Consider the following 17,499-nt stretch of genomic DNA (forward strand, 5'->3'; position numbering starts at 1 on the left):
GACTGTTTTCTTGTTCTCATATTGCATTTCCTTATCGGTTGTGACAATGTGCCACAATTAATGATAGCAGAAATACCTATGTTTGATACCATATGCATCATACTTAGTGGTGATGGATTAGCAATCAAGAAAATTAATTCTGCCTTTACAAAGTAACATCTGAACTTTGAAGTTAGGCAAAAGCTTTACAGAGTAGTGCAGATAAAATATTCTCCTGGAAATGGGATTGCCGTGTTTCCATTGTACCAACATAATTTGTTCTGGACTGAGCCCAAACAGAATGGTGTATTTCCCAAGAAAATACAAGGATCACTTATAAAAAATTGAATTTAATGTAGCTGTGTGGTTCTCAGACAACAATTTAAATATGAAACCAGTCCCAATGAGTGGGAGTCTGAAAAGGAGTTCCAGATAGCAGAATTTGATGCCAGGAGCATATCCAGATCTCCTGGATGACCTTGGATAAATAGCAGCAGTTATTCTGAGCCATAGTTTTTAATCCATAAAGTAGATCCTTCCTTAGTTCTTAAATGAATTTTATTAATAAAATTTGTTCATAAATTTGAGACACTTCCATATTGTAGAGAGAACTATGCATGTACCTTGATTGCTAGAATAATAAAAGCCCAATGATGGAAAAATCTATTCAGTTCATCCTCTTCACATCATAGTCTGCAATGTCTTTAAAGAATCTCACATAGAACTAAGACAGCCAGAATTTAATGCAGTGTTGGACACTGATTTATCTAGGTTCCACTTAACAGAGGTAATTTACTTCACTGAAAAAGATCATAGCAACTTAAACTGCAGCCCCGAAACAGTAAAATATTCTTGTTTTCAGATACCACAGTAATATTTCCTGTTTTAATTAAAATGATGAAGGCTATGAACAGTTTAGGATCTCAAATCACTCTAGAAAACAGAATAGATGCTTTCAAGAGACTGAGACCCCTTGGAAGCTCATCGTCCAAACATGCCAATGGTATTGATTCCAAAAATTGCCTTAGTGCTTACTGTGACTCTCGGGCTTGTTGCTGTCTTCCTTTTGATGTTAGGGCTGGGATTATTTTTTACCTTATTTCAGACAGGTACAAGCTAGATATCACCATTGCAAGCAGCCATTCTCCATTGTCTTTGTTCTTAATGGATTGAATCAGTAATTTGTGGAGGACATAGCATACATATTTACCATATTTTATACAGGCACTTGAGGATGAGAGAGATCTCATCCTGGACTGCAATGACTGTAATGACCAGATCTCCATTGGTTATAAATGCTGAGACCTACTTCCTTTGATGAAGACATTCACTTTTCAAACATCTGCGCCTATGGCATGAACATCAATTATTGCAGCTTTATTTTGCTGCCTCTAAAATGGGAGCAATAGTTTGCTTTTTTTAGGTATGAAAGGTAGAAACACACACACAGATGCAACAAATAAATTGGATATGAAACTTCCAGTATTTTCTTAAGATAAACAGTGTTTTTCGAACAAACTGAAGTCTGTGTCTATGTTGGAAGTTGTGAGAAGCATCCAAAAGTGTTTATATTTTGACACAAAAGTGGTGAGGGTGAGAAGAAAGATTTCCACAGAGAAGAATAAACGTCTGAAGACAGAAGACCAAACAAGTAGATGTGATGCTCTGGCAAATAAAAGGGCACCTCTTCTCTTTCAGATGAGAATTTGGGAATGGTATTACATGAAGATATAATTCCCCTTAGCAAAGAGTAACAGGGGAATTAAGGGGCTTGAATTTTTCATATGGTGTGACTTCATATACTTATTAATTTATTTAATAAAAAGTAATAAAATTGTATGGGTCTTTAATAATTAGGCATGCTGAGCTTTTTTGTTGTTTTGGGGTTTTTTTTATTTTCTTTTTTGTTCATACAAATGTTCTGTTTCTTTTCCCTTCCTGACATATTTATTTAGTCAGAGATTACTTTTATATAGACAGACTATGGTGATTAGAAGTTTCTAAAGGAGTTTCTATTCACCATAAATACTGATCGTTTTAACCTACTGAAAGGCTGTTTATAGCAGTTTATTTTCATAACTGTAGTCCATAAGTCTGGCTTTTAGAAACAGCAGGGCTGTTAAACCATGAAAAAGCAATTTATGGAAGATCCTGTAACCTGGATTGCTGGAAAGAAGGGGAAGTAAAGAATTTTAAGAAATGACCACTATTAATTGCCTCATACAGTGGATGGCATTTTGCCTTCATCTTCAGGATAATTGGACCGGGGGATTACAAATCCATACCAATAGAAGGCTTTCCTTACTAGACAGTTAATGCACCATAAATCAGCTAGTAGGAATAGCTCCTATGTTGCAGTCTAAGTATGTTTTCATTCAGCTCATTTGCACTTCAAAGCTGAAGTCGATAATTCAGCTCCAAGTAGGTGCAATTGGGGGATATTTACCTTTTGTAGAATATGAATACAAGCTGAGAAAATCTCTAAATTCATTTGCACAGGACATTACCGGTCAGAGTCTGCTACTCAGACAATCAGCCCAGCTTCCAACTGAAGTCAAGAGGTGAGCTTGTAGCTGCTCATAAATCCCTCAAGGTCTGTGTGTTGTGGCTAAACAATGTTTACTCACTATTGGTGATCAATTGTTTTTTGCTTAAGAGGTAAGCATAGCCTTTGTTTTATAAATGCTAAATAAGCAGTCCCTTTCCTGTCTTAGCTCTGGCAGGGTAACTGGAGATAGGTGCCTTGAACCCAGTTTGTGCAGCGTCCCTCAGAAGGGAGGAGGGAAGGCAGCTCTAGGAAGGCACAAATGAACTCCTCAAAGCATGTGTTAATGCTAGGTAAAGTTCAGTTAGGCTAGAAATCAAGGAAATAGAGTCATCAAGGAGGGAAAAAAATAATTGAAACTGATTCTTTTTTTTTTCACCCAACATTTTATGGTGTTTCTTCCAAACAAAGCTCCCATCATAGCAAAGAAGAAAATCCTTAATTTGTCTGGTCTCCTGACCTCCCTCCCACACATACACACACACACAAACACAGAGATTACTTAGTCTTGTGCAATGCCTGGACAATATTATATTGCCACACATAGTTTTGTGATTTTATTCCTACCTACATTATGACTCGGAGCACAAAGAACTATACATCCTTTTCAGTGCATCTTGCAGCTTTGAATTAAGTGAATGTACAGGCAGCTTTATCATTTCCATCTGGCTCCATTTTCTACTGTGATAAAAAATGGAATTTAATCCAGGATGGGCAGAAATAGTCTGAAGTATCATCTCCAAAAGAAGATGAGGTAGGATTTTTTTCCTCTGAGGTGATGCTTTTCAACATTGGAATATTTGCCAGGTTTAGAGGATGAGAAGGAAGATGGGAATGGGACTTCATTCCATATTTTAGAGACGGGAAATGGAGCTCTGCAGCTCAAACACCACACCTTTCCCTAAGAGCCCAGCTCAGCACCAGTATAATTTGAAGTACACTTCATATATTAAGGCTGGTACCCAACCATTAGTTTTCAAAAACTTTTTCTATTCGCTGGCCTTTAAAACTTTTTCCAGGAGAGCTATACCTCCCAGTGTCAAGAAATCAACCTCTATGGCAGTGAACTTGTTTTTCTTTTCTTTCTTACCAGCTACGTAAGGGACCCTTTTTGAATAACCCTCTAACTCTCCCAAGAGCTAAAGGTCACAAACAGAAAAACTCAGTACTGAACTCCTGTTACTTCAATAAGAAAATCCAGTTTTTAATGGTGTGAAAGTACTGTCTGTGTCTGGAAGTTTAGGAGGGCCTTGCCTAATGGATATCTAGGAAGGAGATAACTATGGGTCAAGCACTCCTAGCTGGGCACAGAAGAGGAAGGAATTCAAGCTTTGGGAAAAAAATACCAAAAAGTTAGCAGAAATTGAGTGCTATCTGTCTTGATCCACTGAAAAATTAATGCCTGTTGAGAAAACAGTTTCAATGCCATTGAGTTTGACAGGGTATAGGTGGCATGTTTACATATCTCTGTAGAATCTGGTATTCAAAAGAAGCCCACGGAAGCCTCAGGAGGCTTAGTAGGTAAGTAATATATATTATTAATGTAAAAAAAACCCAAACCAAAACAACAACAACAAAAAACAAACATGAAAGGCAAGTCAGTCAGCTGCCAAAAGAAATGCAGTATTATCTGAACAATATTCCAGCATCTACCAGAGGTTCCTACGTACTTCAATTCTTTGAAACTATTCTCCTACATGTATTTTTTAGTTTTTTTTCCACATATGTCTGCATCATTCCAGGCACAACACAACAAATCTGTTTTAAAGTGATCTACATCATGTGGATATGTAACCATTTGATTCAGTCTCACTTCTGCATCATTCCCAGGTACCTACCAAATGTAGAAATAAAACCCTCATATTATATTAGCCAAAATCAAATTAATATGAATTAGTTTTGAATTCAAATGGTGTAAAGATTACATGCAACTTTGTCTCCCAAACAACTACCTATTTTATTTTCAGGATTGATATTTTTTACCTATGAATTGCTGTTCAATTTAACTAATCTCCATGGGTATCAGTGGCATAGTTTCTACTTCATTCAGTAAGCCAAAAACATAGTTTTAACCTAATCCCTCTTTGACAGAGATTTCCACATCAAAAAATTAATTTCCTATGTATAAAATGTTTGACAAGAGCACCCAGACTGACAGCTTCCTCATAGTCCACATAAAAATGGAGGATCAGCTAGCCTGTTATTCCTATAACGTTTTTGGCAGGGGTTATTTCTGAAACAAAACTCAATGTCACTTCAAGTGCAAATCTAGGAGCCTCGGATATTGAAGTGTATCATCTGGCTACTTGTGATGGGTGACGTTTCACTGCTCATCAAGCATTTTGTCCAATGGTACTGTGACAAAACTTGGAGGGAGGGACAGAATAAATTTAGGTTTGTTGGAAGTTTATTACTGATTTAGATAAGAATTCAACCCCTGAAGTGTCCTCTTACTAATCTTAACCACCATCCTCAGTGTATCGTTGTGAGAAAACAGTGGGGCAATACATTCTTCTAACCCCTGTTATCTTCCCCTCTGTGTTACATGCACAGGGCTCCAGGTATGAACAGATGCATCTCCTGTTCTGCAATCCTTGCTGTCCAAAAGGGCCTGTAACCTGCAGTGACTGCAGTTCAAGCTCTGGGTAAGAAAGCCCTCCCCAGACTCAGCCCTGAGTTAGGTTGCTTGTCCTTAGAGCTACAGTCTAGCCAAGGCCAACTCAGCCCAGGACCTCATGGCACTTCTCAAGCATTCTCAGCTCTCTTGTAGCTTTTCTGATGGCCTCACACCAGCCTACAGGTTGTGTTCAAAAGTGCATGTAACATGTTCCTCCTCTCAGAATCAAAACTGACCCTGTATTTTATTGTCTAAAAATGATTATGTGTCTCAAAAATAAATCACACCTTGCTCATTCACCCTGTTCTCCAGCAGCAAAAAGCTCACTCCATTAAGGAATATATATTCATTTGATATTCTCAATCTCTTTATAGGCCTTTTCCTCTGTTCACCAACCAGACACAAAGACAGATCTCTGCTTTTAGGGTTCAGACTTGTAAAGGCTGAGACATAATAACTTGAAGGGAAGATAGCGCTGTCATTCTTGTAAAACCAAAGATTTCAGGGTCTGCTGTTTCCAAGATTCTAACCTAATTCTTAACTTCTTCCCCCCACCCTCTGTGGCTTAGGTTATTTTTCTGATCTCATTCATATGTGGAGGCAAACTTAGTGAATGAAAAAACAATCCAAATTTGAAAATATGTGTGACTTTCCTAGCCCTCTGCCACAGGCTCTGGTTATGATGCATAGTTGATAAAGCTTTTTCTGTTTTTTTCCAGTGGAGTTGCAAGTGAGTATGAAGAAAAAAACAAATAGATATATAACTATAGTAGCCATAGAGGTTATTTACTTTGCATAGATCTTTTAAATTTAGGTCCAGATTATTCAGAGTTACCAACTGCCTGAATTATGTGTTATTTAATAGACAGTTTTTCTCAAGTAGGATGCTGGTTGGAATGGCCCAGTACAGAAAGGCTAAACATGCTGCCTTACTTAGAAAATAGATAATTTAGTTCCCACTTTTTAACATGTGGAGGTTTTGTGGTTGTTTTGTGTGTGTGTGTGCGCTTTTTGTTTGTTTGGGTTTTTTTTGCTTTTAAGCAAGAAATTCCTGATTTGACAGTGTACAAAAAAGTTATATTGATTATCTCATGGGACTTTGTTACAGTTATAGGTACACTTATACACATTACTGCAATTTCTCTGCAGAAGGGTAAATCAACAAGGCTTAAGCTATTGGGCCACTAAGCTACAATTGAGAAGTCTTCTTGACCTTGGAAAGCATATCCTTTTTATATAACTTGAAGAAAGGAAAGCACATGTTAAAACTTATTAGAACCTAACATTTATACAGGTACATTTGTAAAATATATATTTTATAAACCAGCTAAGAACACTTCTTACCTTTTATGGATCCCTTCATTTGTTTGCTTCATTCTCCTATTTCCTGTGTGTCTTTGGCTTCTGTGTAAGCTACATCTCACTTAAGACCTCACACCTTCCTTTTTTTAAAGTGTTTCCATGTATATAATAGATGCCATAGTACGTTATTGGCATACTGCTTTAATTTATAGACTGTGTTCTCACCAAGAGTCTCAAATCTGGGGATTTTCACAACTTCTCTGAGAGAATATTTCAAACCTAATATTCCCAGCTGATGAGGAAGTTCTTCCCAACATCCCACTATAATTTTCCATTTCTTTACTGTGATGACTTACTGGTTGTCAGACCATCTGCTCATCATTCTAATTATGGCTCCTCCCTTTGGTGTTTACAAACTTCAGATTTGAAAAATATCTGGTCAGAGCTCATATTGGCAAACTTTCATTAAATCTCTGATGATGGGGCTGAGCTTTCTTTATAAAATCCCACTAAAATCACTTATGATTTGTCTAATAGAGGTTTAGACAACTATTCATGAACTTTAGTAGCCTTTGAGAAAGAGTGCAAATATATCTTTAAAGTCATTCCTTCAGGTGACATTGTTAGAACAGTTTGAATATACACAAATGCTGATCAAAAATATATTTTTTTAAGTATTTATCTTCTATTACTAACGGACATATAACTATTAACTAGTAATACAGACAGTTATATTAAGATGGTCTAAATGACACAGCAGCTATTTTGATTTAATCCAAAATCTTTAAAATTGTCACCTAAACTATAAGCAGATCCTGAGAAGGAAGAATTTTTTTGAAACAATGCACTGGGAAGAAATCTGTACATTTCACAATTTTTTAAAATTTGAAACTTGTGCTTATATTTGAAATCTACATTTTAAGAAGCAGAAATACATTTTTGTAGAGTTCTACTTTTTTCTTCCTAAGCATGTATGTACTAGAACATACACACCTTTTAAAATCTTATTTCAGTCATCTAGAAAGAAAAATTGCCCAAAACCATGAAAAAATAAAACCAAAAAACCCAAACCTAAACCAAAAATCTATTAAATATTTCTTGAATAAGGAGTAGAATCATTATGGCAGTACTCACCGATGGATATCCACAAATAATGAAGAAGTAATAAACTCTGGGATCTTACATACTAACCTTCAGCTCAGAAGACCCGACTTCTTGGCTAGACTCTGTTGCTGATCTACTCTGACACCATTACCCTACTTCATCTCCTGCATCCAACCTAGTTTGATTATAAATTCATTGATCCAGAAACTATTTATCCATGTACAGAGAGACCAACAAGCCTCTAAACTTGGATAAGGCCTCTAGATACTGTTATAATAATCCATTACCCTATTGAGGTCATATTGGTTGACCTAATGGACCTTCTCAGCCATCAGTTCAATGAATAATGACAGCTTCATAACAATCAGTATCAGTTTGCAAAGGATTTTTAAGGAATAAAAAACGCTACATTCATAGCAAATGTTATCTACATAAAATGACGAGATCAGTACTACCCTGATGATTTTTATTGCTTGTCTCTCCAACATACTGATGGAATCATTATATTTGCAAAACTGTTGATGGCATTTCCATTTGCTATCTCTGACAAGCTCTTTTGTGTCAATGCCATTGCTTTTCAGGGATGCACAACCAGGGTTTCCTTCTGTAGCAAGCATGTTCCTATCACACTCTTTGATGTATCCAGTGATAGTGTCATGCATACTGACACATCACATCACTTCAGCAGTGGAAGCTATGTCTGTCTTAAAGTTTTGTCCAAAGCTTTTTGACATTCTCTGTCCCAGAGGTGTTTTTAGATACTTCGCTTTCAATTTCTCCTGTCAAGGTTGGATTTAGTAAGGAGGGTTGGTTGTTCGTTCGTTCGTTCATTTGGGGGGGGGTTAAGTTATGTTAGTTTGGTGTTGTGTTTTCATGCCATGGACAGATGAAAAAGGTGTTCTTGTGGCTCACTCATAGCCTGGATTTCTCCCAGAAGTCTATCCGTGTCCAAGCAATTGACTCACAAGATGAGGAAGGATATAGATGTATAGAGACTAAATTTAAAGATGTTGAACATTCAATGCCTATTGTAAACAATTGACTTGGTTTACAGATTCTTTATAAATGAAGGGGACACGCATACATTTCAGGACCTGCAAAATTGTTTAGATAATATAAGTTTTTTAAATGCCTCTGGCAAAGACGTGAAATTAAGTAATATTTCCCTCAAAAAAAAAAATTCTAATTCTCATAAGAATGAAATTGAATGCACATATAAAACTATTATGTATGTGTAATGCATATATGACACTTATCTATTTGTCAAATTAGCATTGTATGGGGAACTTCTGTAAATCAGAAATCTTGTTTCACTTTTGGTATTGCTTTATCCCTGAGTGTTTCGTATACTTTGGATCAACTTTCTACAGAAAATGGGATGTAAAAGCAATAGAAGAAAAGAGACAGGAAAGCAGTGATTGCCTGAAACTGGAGTTCAATTCTCTGTTCTCCAGATGATTCCTGATGTGACTGTGGAGCAGATAATTATTTCTGCATCTCCAAGACCTCTTGTGAGGTTGACTTGAAGATTCTCAGGCAGATATGTCAAAAGGAAGACTCAAGTGTCTGGATCCTGTCTCACATGTCACAACAATAGGCACAGTATTTCACAGGTCTGCAGTGTTTGCTCCATGCTCCCATGTCTTGACACAGCCAGGCAACTTGCCATTGAGCTGTGACTTCTGTGGAGACAAGGTCACCAGGAAACTTGTGGATCTGTGCTGCAGAGGAGGTTGGCCATCCAAACAGAATGAGAAAATTGTGTTATGCCCAGTTCCTAATTGCAGAATAGTTTCATGCTTTTTCATTGATAACCCATAAGGTCTCACATGCTAGGAGATAAGAAAGCTGAGATTTTTGCTCCTAGACTGTGTCAACAACAATGTTTTTGTGTTCCTTGAAAAGTTGGGGAGAACCGATGGTTGCAGGACTGTAGTAACAAGCAGCCCCTGCGTTTGGTGATCACTGTTCCCTACAAAGATAAAGGATGTTCTGGATCTACTGGTTTGTTATACAGATAAAAGACCATTTCACTCACAAATGCATAATAAGGCAGTACACTTGGTAGAAGGTATGTCTACATGCATACACTAGGAACACAGCACAGAGAGCTCAAAGTTAGCCACCAGAGCTGGCTGCAACTGAAAGCAATCCTTGCTGCCCCAGCTACTGAAGAGAAGGCATTTATAACTCAGGTCCAGTGTTGTACTAATGCAACTTCTAGGACACTACCAAATAAACATGAGTTACACCGCATCAGGCCCCTGCATCAAACTGAGTAAGGCTGCATACCTTTACATCACACACCCCATGGCATGATAGAAACACGTCTTAGAGAACTGCTTCACCAGAAAATCTACCTGGTTATGAGAAACTTGTCCTACAGCACTCCTGGAATGGTCCTCACTGCCAGCGTCACTCATCGCTAAGCATCCCTCTGTGAGGTTGAACCACAGAGTATGTGAGTTAGTTAGAGTTCCTGATTGTGTTAATTGGTTCTTATTTCAAGCTATAGAGACCTGTGCTATTTTCCTTTCAATAGACCATCCTGATTTAAATCTAGTGTCACTGAAATAACATGCAGACACCAGCAATTCTAAGGAACATATCAGAGCTCTCTGAAGGTTACTTTAAAATTTGTGCAAATGCTGTTCACTTCTCTGAACCACCCCAGGACTTACAGGGTCTGTCGTATTAACCCTGCTCCAGACGTGGAATGGGACAACTAATAATTGTGCTCTGTATGTAGGAACAATCCTGCTTGTGTAATTTCTACCATTTTTTCCCTCTCGTCCTTTTATCTTTCACAGCATTTGCATGAAGATGGGATCTTCATTTCAGAGGAGTCCATCTGCTCTGGCTGCTCATTCTTTTCCTGAAGTTATAAACCTCTATTTGTAACATCATAATCCTCTCACCACAGCAACCTGTGATGAGGTCACAAGTGGAGGATTGTGACTTCAGGTGGGGAAATGAGCAGCAGGAGCAGATGAACTGTTAAGAAGCAGAGATCCCATTTTCATTGCAAATGTCCTTTGCATTAAAGAATGAGGCTAGGAAAAGGCAGCCAAGGGAGGACATTGAAGCAGAAAACCATGCACACAGAAAGCATATTCAAATGCTTTAAACAGTTGCATATATTGAACAAGCTCTTGGAAGAGCAATATCTTAAAGATGTAAAATAATTAGCTTCTTCCAGTCATGCTGAGAATTGAGGATGAACAAAACAAAACAAACAGAATATCTACAACCCAATGCTTCCTTAGAAAACCTCACATTCCCTTCCCTTCCCTTCCCTTCCCTTCCCTTCCCTTCCCTTCCCTTCCCTTCCCTTCCCTTCCCTTCCCTTCCCTTCCCTTCCCTTCCCTTCCCTTCCCTTCCCTTCCCTTCCCTTCCCTTCCCTTCCCTTCCCTTCCCTTCCCTTCCCTTCCCTTCCCTTCCCTTCCCTTCCCTTCCCTTCCCTCACCTTCACCTTCACCTTCACCTTCACCTTCACTTTCACTTCACCGTAGCCTTTCACCAGGGAATGGTAGCTGCTGGTCAGCCCCAGAAAGTGAAATCCTTCCTGTCCTGTGGAGTACCAGTTTCATCATAGGCAGCAGAAGTGCAGGTTTTGCCCTCACTGCCATGTACCAAACTTTGCACTGGGATCTGGCAGACCACATCTTGGCACTGAGAAATACCACACTGGTAGAGGTTCTTCAGGGGATTGAACAGGAGCTGCTGTTAAATGAGTGAGCACAAAAGAAAATAAGTAAAGACCATCTCTGTGAACTATATAGCACCCTAAATTATGAAATAATAATGAGTAGACCATGTTATGATCAGGTCCCTGATTGTTAGTTTTCAGTTGTTATGCATTTTTGTAAATAGAAATAGTTTTTCTGTGTAGGAAGAAAAGTTTACAGTTGGTTTTTCAAAATATTGAATTGTAAAAATATGAAATTGTGAGAAATAGACATTTAATATTCAGAAACAATTTTTGTCTGTCTTACATGGCTTCTTTTGCAGTCTTGCAGACCCCATGTGGGTCTAAGCAGCACATGTATGTAGCACAGTGAGTGTCGGTCTCTTCTCCCAGGTAACAAGCAATAGGACAAGAGGAAAGAGCCTTATGTTGCGCCAGGGGAGGTTTAGATTGGATATTAGAAAAAAATTCTTCACTAAAATGGTTGTCAAGCACTGGAACAGGCTGCCCATGGAAGCAGCTGAGACACCATCCCTGAAGGTATTTAAAAGACATGTAGATGTGGTGCTTAGGGACACAGTTTAGTGGTGGACTTGGTAGTGATGGGCTAGCTGTTGGACTCAAAGATCTTAAGGGACTTTTCCATCCTGAATGATTCTATGATTCTGTCTAAACTCAGAATAACTTTAATTCAGCAGAGGTGCAGTGTGATTACTTTGTGCATTTGCAGTGCAAATGCAGCCCTCCCATTCTGCACAAGAAATTTACTGTTTGGGAAGAGGCAGGTATCTCTCACATGAGCAAGTGCATGCTCACACCAGCACATACACACATGTACAAATTGCAAGTCCAAACCAGCTAGTTAGGAGCCCAAACCCACTGTGACAGTAGGGTCAGCACTTAACTGTTTTTCTGTTTTATTACTCAAGGACCAGGGAAGCTGATCTGTGAGATTCAAGAACCATAAAATGTCCCCTGGGATGTTTAGTTCATGTCCTGGTATGAGGTGCAGAGTGAACCCCACTTGTCAAGAGTGCTATGTGTGAATTTGGTGGCCTGGAAGAGGAGGTTTGCAACAGGGAACACCACTCTGGGAAGTGTCTCTGCCTGTTTTGACTTGAAAAAAGAGGGGGAGGAGTGGGCCAGAGAACATCTGACATTTTTTTCCCAGACTCTTTTGAATACAAGATACATTACCTCTGGCAAAAAGTCACCCTGCGTATGTGAGTCCTGACACGCTCCCTGATGGGAGAAGGTGACATGGCTGTTTGACATTCAGGGCTACAAGGTTGTTGGGCTGTAATCTCTAGTTAAAATTGAATCTTGTACATTGCACCCTGCCAGCACTGCCAGACGCCTGATAATTATTTGGATGCTACTGTATTTGGATTTTATTTTCCCAGTGAAGAGAAGGGTTAGTTGGATTTGTAGTTCATCATTGGTTGCAGATTAAAGAAGGGTAATTTTTTTCTTATTCTTCTTCATTAACGGTTAATGTGGCAGAGCCAAATAAATATGTGGGGATTTATTTTTTTTAAGAAAAATCCTCTGTAAAGGTACAGAGGAAGAACATTTATATCAACACAGTTTTCAAGAATCTACTGCAACTGAAGAAAATAACTTTTTACTTACCCATTGATTGTTAACTTGCTTGTTCCCATGATATAAGGAAGAAGAAAGTGTTATACAGATGCCACAGTCTATGACGACATAAGTTCAGGAGGGTTTTAGACAGAAGGAAGGGAAGGTCAAATTCGCTGAAGCAAACAGCCAAGGCAATGAAATGGATTTAAACTTTACATTAAGTCCTCGTGTGTTATTGCATTTCAGGGTAATGCCATTTGATGATGGTTTATATATACATATACACACCATATGTATACAGTATAAAGGAAAACTTATCATAAAGAAGACAGGTCTGAATAACTCCTTAGATGCCACATGTCACGTGTCTTTGCACCAATGAATTTGTATGGTCTGAAAATGGAAGACCTTCAGTCCAAACCACTTGTATTGATTACTGGGACAGATAAGGATCTTTCCATCAGATTTGTTTCATCACAATACAAGCCTGTTCAAATCATTAGGGGCCTAGGATCTGAATCTTAAAAGGTTAGTGACAGAGAGGGTCTAAGTCAGACAGAAAGGTATTAAAACCACATTCAGTAGAAACCGATGTGTCTTAGTGTTGCTATGAAGGTGGAATCTACATTTGTTTAAGTAGTAGATAATGAATGTTGTTTCTTGCCTACAGCTTTCACTACTAGCGTCTTTACACTAGTAAAGGCAATGCTCCAGTGGTGTATATTTCAAAGCTTACAGTGATGGGCAATATACATTGAACAGCAGGAAATGCTGAGCTTAAGGAACAGCCTGAAGTCCTAGAGCCATCCACGAAGGTATATTTGATCCCTTTATACCACTTGAGTGAATTAAAGGAGAAGTAAAGGAAGGAGAAATGACTCATTAAAGAAGCCACTACGTAACAAACTCCATTTCTAGTAGAAGATATCCATAAGGGGTTTATAACAGCCTTAGCCCCTGCATGTGGAAGTTCCAAATAAAAGAGGAAGAAGGACATGACATGGAAAGACTGCCATTCATCTTTTCTCTCTGCCCCAAGGTTTCTAAGAATCCAAAGAAAGAAAAATAAAGCAGCTCAACTTAGTGAGAAGGCCCATTAAGATGCCAAAATAGCTCTTGAACACCATGAGTACCAAAACTTCTTTTGCTGTGTTCCATGAATGAAAGATGAAGCTCAGAATTTTAGTTGTCTTGTCAATCCTGAACAAGCAACACATGTCACGTAAGCAGCTCTTGAGAACTTCCCCTGTATGTTGTGCCCTTGCAGTAATGTGGTGGGTTTTTTTTTTTAACTTCAGAATAAACAACCAACCTCCTTTTTTGTTCCCATCTTAAAATCTGCATTGTTTTGCAATATAAATCTGATACGTTTAGAAATAGAAATGAAAAGAACACTATTAGGTGTCTGAAAAAGTATAACTGATGTGATGGTCCCTGCAAAGAGATTCCAGTTAATTGGAAAAACTTTTTCCCAATTTCTGGGAAAATGCCACCAAGATGGCCTTTCCAAGGGAGGTTGTCATTGCTGTATCAGTAGAAGCTTCTTCTTTTTTCTGTTATACATGCAGCATTCAAATTAGTATTGACAGTGATACTTGAAATGCTGTATCCCTTTTCCTCAGCTAGAACTGACCTGGCCATTCTTCCTGTGGATAGTTTTGCAGCAAAATGCCGAAAGCCCTGTAAACCTTCCAATTTTTTTGATGCAGAGTCTGCAAGGCACACACACATGCACATCCTTCTTTTATAACTAAGCTAGTTTTCCCACTCACAGAACAAGGAGTTATCAAAACGAACATAATCAGTCACAAAGCAATAAGTTAGCAGGGCATTTTCTTCTGCCTCACCAGGTGCTTTTTTTTATGTGAAAACTTCTAAGAAGTAACTGATTTATTGTTTCTTTACTGTCTCTTCTATATAAGTGTATGTGAATATCACGACATGCTTGTAAGTTTATATGCCCAACAGTATGCACATCCCTTCTGGTTTCATGCAAAAGGTACTTCCTACACAAAACCAAAATAGTCCATCATGCTCAGAATTATTGCTTGAAATCCCAGAATATTTCACTGATGGGAACAGAAGGTGGCTTTTGAGAATTTATCAAAACATGAAAATAAGCACCTGAAGGTGATCTGGAAATGTAGTTAGAAGAGTTAGGCTTCTAATTCCATTTGCTCTCCAAAAGTGGTTACATACTTTTGTAAATCCTATTAGGTGCCTCCCTGCACCTTTGGAGCCTAAATGCAGCTGTAAATCTGACTGTCAAGCCCTACTTCTTACCAGGAGCTGGAAAACTGCCTTTTCAATTGTATAATTACTTCCACTCCAATCCATGAAGAGGGAAACACAGGTCCCTAAATCTGACACTGATACACATCCCAGCTTGTATGTCAGATTTGGGTGACTCTATACGAGAAAATGAAGAATTCTGTGCATGGGGGGCAAAAAAATAAAAGGAAAAAGAAAGGGAAAAAAGAACAGAAAAAAGAAGAAGGGAAAAAATGCCAATTGCAGCAAGTTTTTTTTCAGGTTCAGTGATCATCTTTTTTTATAAATGCATATTTGTCTATTCATCCACCTCTTCATAACAACTTTTGAACTGCCTGATGGAGTGGTGACAAAATATTCCATTCCTAGTTTTTATAAAATTGTTACATAGTAAAAGGAGTGAGAATGCATTATTTACCCTTTGAGGGAGAAGCAGTCATGCAAACTCACCTTTTATGAGACATGAGAAAGTCAATGCTGAGATCCAAATTTTATTAATATCCCATGTTCAGGAAAATCTTCAGTCAGAGCTCATCTCTTGTTAGAGATTGCTGCAGAGCTGTAGGAAACCAAGACTCACATGCTTCATCACCAGGGGATGATACTGTTTTCATCTGTTTGAAGTTGTTCAGAATAATTTCCAGATGTTTTCAAAGCAGGCAGGTCAGTCAGAATCAATGTGCTTTGTCCTCTGCTATTGTGATGTACCTCAAGAAGGTTCTGTAAGGAACCTTTTCAGTAGTAGCATTTAAGTTAACATACTTACTTGGCAAACAAGTCAGCTTTCATGACTCTCAGAGCAAATATGTGCCATGAATGTTTTTATATGCATCTGCTTTCCATATTCATTCACTGGCCATGATCTTAACTCCGCTTGTGTCATTGAAAAGACCTTTATTATTTGGAACTCATCTTATATGTCAAGGAAAGTGGGATCTTTCTCAAGAGAAATATCTAGTCTGACTTTTAAAGGAAGTTGGAAAGACATCGTACAAAATCCCCCTTCACACCACCAACTGGGCAGGAGACTTTTCAAAGTGTTCTTAGTCTAATTAGCATTTAATGAAGTGTATTGATGGATTTTAATCTATTCCTCTGAAATATTTTGATTCTGAAATCATTATGACTGTGAGTCAGGGTAAATATGGCACCTAACTTTACTCCCAGGTGTGTAAACTGTAAACCACAGCATATCTGGAAGAGGTTTTGTTGTTATTGTTGTTCTTTTCATATGCAGCTCAGTTTGCCTTTGAAGAACATAAATAGATTTCTTTGATTCTGGACCAGCAGTGCTAAAATACTCAATAGATAATTGAACAGGATGAGTTGTAGGGAAAGGTTTGTCAGTAGCAGCCTCAATCAAAATGGAAAGATTATACCAGTAGATTTCAGTACGTTTCCTCTATCTGCCTCTAAGACTGTAAATTTTGGGGGTTCTTACATGCAAGTGTGAGTTTGAGCCATCTGTTTACCTCAGGAGTATAACAAGAAAAATCAGCCACCAGAAATAGGACTCTTTTCCATAGTTTTTCAATATTTGATCTCCCAAAGCATCTCTCATTCTTGCTGGGCACTGTTTGATTCAGAACTTGTAATTTCAAGTCTGTTTAAATGTTCTTTATTGTCAGGCGTTTTTACATACACCTCCCTTCCCCAAACCAATTTACACATACACAAACACATACAAAGTACTTATCTTCATTTGCAAATATCTTGATTTTAGCAAAGGTTTTATCAAAGGAGGAACAACAAACCCCAAAACTGTCCTTCTTTTCATCTCCTCCTGTTTTAACATATTGGGGAAACAAAAGCTTCCTGACCTCAAAGGACTTTTCACTAGTCTTGAAAAGGATATTTTTTCAGACTGTTCTACTTAAGCTTCTTTTTAGTTATTTGCAACTTCACAATCCCATTCACAAACTGTTGCCATGGTAAATAATTATATCACAGATGAATTGTGTATGCTCCCACTTCATGGCTGGAAGAGAAATTGTAAAAGGAGAGGTGAGAATGAGAGAGAGAGAGAGAAAAAAAATCAAAATCTTTAAAATTACAGGGGAGAGAGTTGAAAAATGATTGCCTCCTCGTTAACATAATTAACTCCATTAATTATAAATTGGTATTAGAAGTTCTGACAAAAGGAGTAATTATATTTACTCATGTAAAATTAAACAATACAAAAAAAAATTAATGGGATTCACCAGAAGCTCTGTTAATATTATCATAAAATTCAGAGATCCAAATAGTTCAGATTCAGAAGTGATTTAAGCAGCATAAACTTTAGTGCTTCTTAGATTTGGATAGAGTGAACATGCGACCTCAGTGGTTTATAACCAAACTGTGTCAAAAAGCACATAAAACCACCCATTCCTCAGACAAGGGAGTACTAATATACAGAGACAGTTACAT

The sequence above is a fragment of the Phalacrocorax aristotelis genome, chromosome Z (genome assembly GCF_949628215.1).
Source record: "Phalacrocorax aristotelis chromosome Z, bGulAri2.1, whole genome shotgun sequence".
NCBI classification, from domain to species: Eukaryota; Metazoa; Chordata; class Aves; order Suliformes; family Phalacrocoracidae; genus Phalacrocorax; species Phalacrocorax aristotelis.